This window comes from Euphorbia lathyris, chromosome 4 (genome assembly GCF_963576675.1).
Source record: "Euphorbia lathyris chromosome 4, ddEupLath1.1, whole genome shotgun sequence".
Taxonomy (NCBI): Eukaryota; Viridiplantae; Streptophyta; class Magnoliopsida; order Malpighiales; family Euphorbiaceae; genus Euphorbia; species Euphorbia lathyris.
The window spans coordinates 62,907,813-62,912,844 of NC_088913.1; positions in this window are offsets into that span (position 1 = coordinate 62,907,813).

Genomic DNA, 5,032 nt, shown 5'->3' on the forward strand with positions numbered 1-5,032 from the left:
CGTGATAAAATAAATGAATAACTAGATAAACAAAAACTATGACATAAAAATAAATAAATAAAAGAACTAAATAAAATAAAACGAGTCTAGTCCTCGGATAATACCTTAAGTTCGGTATTGACGGTTGACGTCGGTTGATTCCACGAATCGCGCTTTTCCGACGTTTGGTGTTTTTTTTGGTAAAATTTTAACTTTTAAGAAAATTTGGAATTTTTAGGAAAAAAAAATGTTTTTTTCCCAAAAAATAAATTTTCTCTCTCTAAAAATGTTTAGAGTGAGAAAATCCTCCCCAAAAATCCTCCCCTTTCCACCTTGGGATCCGTGCCTTAAATAGGCAAAGGATCCCGTCAACTTTGGGCGATGCCCAAGTAAAATTGGGCGTCGCCCAAAGGGGGTTGGGCGGACGCCCAACTTCTGTTGGGCGGACGCCCAACATGTGTTGGGTGAACGCCCAACACTGCTGGGCGAACGCCCAACAATCGTTGGGCGCGGGCCCAAAGATTGTTGGGCGTTCGCCCAACATCGTTGGGCGTCCGCCCAACTGACGTTGGGGCGTTCGCCCAACGATCGTTGGGCGCTCGCCCTGCGGCCGCCGGGCGCGCGCCTTATGCTATCGGGCGCACGCGCCCCCCGATCGTCGGGCGCGCGCTCCACGCTGCCGGGCTCGCGCGTCCAACGCACATCGAGCGTGCGCCTCGCGTCGGCTGCCGCTAGGCGTTCGCACCTCATCGCTGAGCATCCGCGAGTCGTCAACTTGACGACTGCGACTCACCCTAACCTTTCTCTTCTTATTATATATTTTTGTTTTTAAAACTTCCGGAATCAACCGCTTCAACCGTCTTGTTTACAGGTTTTCATCACAGGTCCTCCGACTCGGTGTCTACAACAGCTGACAACAGTTCAACATCTGAACTCTCTCCATCATCAAGTCCAGAAGTTGTCCGCTGTGAACACTGACTACGCCACTTCCTCTGAACTCAAAATGCTCTTTGCTCAGCTTCACACTGAGCAACTGAAGACCAACGAGCAAATGGTGTCATACAGTCAGTGCTCAGTAGAGCAAATCGGTGAGGCTATAAGACTGCTTAATCTGAATAAGCAAGAGATGGATACTGACGCGTTGAAGCAGAATGAATTGCTTTCCCTTGCACAACAATCTTTCAACCACATCCGTCATAACAATATCCAACGTCATCATTATGACTCAACTCTCTTGAAGACATTCCACCAAATCTTTGCTGGCCTCTCTGAAGCTCTTATCTGGCAAGCCAAAGCTCAAGCTTACAGTGTCAATATGCTCAGTGCTGCTAATCTCCACATACCCGTAGAGGTCTCAGCTGATGGAGTTGCCATTTTTGATGGCGTAAATGAGAGCGCTGAGAAGCTTAAGGAGCTTTCTCAAGAACTGACTAGAGCTGTGTTGACCGATGCAGTCAAGCTCCCTGAGGTTTACAAAACGGGGGAGAAAGCACAAGCAGCTAGAGCTCAGCATGAGCGACGTCAGTATGAGCGAAGTTAGTCTTCACAACACAAGAAAAAGAAATAGATAGGCTAGCTCAGTATACAGTTGTAATCTTTTGTTGCCTTATCTTTTTATGTGTTGCTGTGTAATGAATGACTTCTATCAATATATCATATCCTTATCTTCATCACATTCAAATCTTCAGTTATGATATATGTTGCTATATACTGAGTTATTAAGTATCTTCAATTGAATCAGCCATGTTTAACACTTGTAAAATTATTTGACTAAATCAAATGCTGATAACATGTTTGACATTCACCTATATGCTTATAAAACATTGTCTATTAAGAACTCATTGAACAACTAATTACTCAGCGCACTCAATATGACTAAACCTTCCGCTTTACACTGAGTAAATAGAATATGCTGAAATAGCTGACCTATATTTGAAAACTGATCTTAGACTTACTCATTTAAACCTTTAAATGTTTTAAGTTAAACTAAGTCAGTAGCTCAACCCTTACGGGGGAGTTTGCTAAATTATACTAGGTCAACTATCATGGGGGAGCTCATACTGAGTTCCTTGCTGAATAGTTTTGCCAACATCAAAATGGGGGAGTTTGTTAAAACACCTTTCTACATAATTTTGATTTGACAAAATTGTTTAAGTATAATTAAAATACATATTCTAAACACACTAAGTTTAAATGCTTTGATTTATTCTACTAATGTGTTTGTTCAATGTTGAGTTAAAACTGTTATAAGACATAAGGTTTGGAAGGCCCAAGCCTAATACGGAAGCCAAGGCCCAAGTCAAACAACTCAGTGCACTCGGCCCACGTATGTCAAGACGTTGCCGTTTTGAACAAAACGCAACTCAGCAAACGGAAGGATCTAGAAGACCTTCGGGAACAACTTCAAGATGAAGCTGCTGAGTAGTCTCGACAAAGCATACAAGACAGCAGCTGGCAAAGAAAAACTTCCAGAAAAAGTGTTTCCTCTTTTGGTAAAGTTCAGACGACATAGTATGCTGTCCAGTTGACCTTACCATAAAAGGAGAGACCATCTGCTGAGCTGACCGAGGACAAAAGATACACGATTGTGATTGGCCGGGAGCTCTGAGCAAGTCAGGATGACAACGACATATAGCCGTTTCCCTCCAATGGTTATTTCGAAATTCGAAATGACCATCGCCCAGACGTCTCTATAAATAGTGCCATCACAAGCTTCACAACACACAGAACTTGATCAAGCAGTTACGCTGACCAAATTTCTACACAAGTTCTGCAAGCAAGAAGCAAAGCAAATCTTACACTACAATTTCTTATATCTATGTAAAAGTCTAGAGTGATTGTTAAAATCGTCTAAAGTGTCTTAGCACATCTTTGTATTAGGACAAAACACTTGTCATTTCTAGAGATAGAAAGGAGAGGCTGAGTACTCGATTTTAAGTACTCAGCGAGAGATTAGGATTGAGTAGAAGTATAGAGGAAGGTACTCTTGTCATACTCAGTTGCTGATATTGTAAAAGGTTTGAGGCTCTACATTTAAAGATCTCAGTAGAGTATTTGAAATCTCGGAATGTGTTCCGAGGACAGGACGTAGGCTTAGAAGAAGCCGAACCTGGATAAATCTGCTGAGTGAAGTATTTCTTACCTTAACTCCTTATTTATATTGCTTGCTTCAAATAATCAAAACTGACCAAGTAAAGAGGTCAAGTTGAGTTGTGCGCATTAAACGTCTGAGCTCAGGAATAGACTCTAAGTGCTATCTCCTGACTCAAGCCAAGAAACTGACCTAGTCACTAGTTGACTAAGCCAGTATCTTGCTGTTTACTCAGCGCTGCTGTTGAAACTGTTTCCTTTACAAAAAGAAGTCTGCCCTAATAGCTAAAAAGTTTAAATAGTTCCTAACCCCCCCCCCTTGGAACTATACTTTCTACCTCATAAGGGACCAACAGGAGGTACTCCTTGCAGTTCCTTCTCCAATGCCCATCTTTACCACCGAAGTGGCACTCTCCTTTGGGCTTCTTCACTTCCTTTCCCTTAGCTCTAGTGGGCATGGCTCCCTTACCTTTCTTGGGATATTTAGGATTGGGAAAATTCTCTTTCCTCTTCTTTGATCCCTTTATGACAAGAGCTGGAATAGCCTTGTCTTTCTTCATATTGGGCTCAACTGACTTGAGCATATTTGCAAGCTCTTCAAGAGAGGTTTCCAAGTCATTCATTTGATAGTTTATGATGAACTGTGAATAACTCTCCGGGAGGGATTGAAGAATTAAGTCTATGCTTAGTTCGTTATCCATCGCGAATCCAATACTAGAAAGTTTGGTAATGTAGCCAATCATCTTGACACAATGTGTCATCACAGATGTGCCCTCTTGCATCCTACAACGATATAGCAACTTGGATATCTTGTAGCGTTCGCACCTAGTCTGTTTCCCAAACATATCCTTAAGGTGCATGATGATGGAATAGGCATCCATTTCCTCATGTTGCCTTTGCAATTCCGGTGTCATCGATGCAAGTATGATGCATCCCGCATGATCGTCATCAGCTTTGTGCTTCTGGTAAGCATTTCTTCGATGGGAGCATCATCAGCTGGGATAGGGGGTATCGTTGTCTCAAGTACATACCCTATCTTATCGAACTTCAAAACAATTTTGAGGTTACGAAACCAGTCGGTGAAGTTTGAACCGTTCAATTTGTTATCGGTAAGAATGTTTTGCAGATTGGTTTTAGTCATGATTTTAAGAGTGTTTAATTAAACCTGAGAGTGAGAAAGAGTAAACGTATGTTATTCATTTGCTTTAAAGTATATCAATCTAAAATTTATAGGCCTTTTAATTCATCTTAGATTGCTCCCACTATTTTGCCAAATTAATAGCCCTCCATATTAATTCGAAGAATTTCACAAATCCTTTAGTGAGTTAGGATCCTAACTCCTGAGATTCGCCTTGAGTTTGCTCAACAAGCTAGTCTCATTTGTTCGGTAGATTCATATAATCAATCACATCTTTAATGTGATTCCTAGGTTATTGGGTTACTAACCACATTAGTAACTAATATGCTATTCATATTAATCCCAACCATATTGCCCATTAGTTTATGACAACATGAGTTTGCTCATCCAATTATCATAATCTAATTTAAGTATTACCCCATATTCATGAAAAATGATTTTCGATAATTCAGGTGTTACCGTAAGACCCCGAGCTTGAGTTTGCTCAACAACCCAAAGGCCCCCAGTACTGCCAGCTGAATTATAATATTAGGGAGGGGCAACCGATTTTAATAACTTGCTTATTTACTTAACTTTTAATTAGTGAGGGATTTTTATTTTAAGTCTCATAATCTAACTTAGTCTTGATTTGCTTTAGCATACATCAGACACATACATTGGCGTTATGGACATATTATCTAAATTATTCCGTCAAGCCAGAGACGGAATAAAAGGCCAATCCTAGGGAAATACTAACTATTACATATTTCTCTTTAGGTCCTCCGTCTTCTCCATGGCGCCTTGAAATTATATATTAATTTCTATTCTACTAAAGAAAACTTCAAT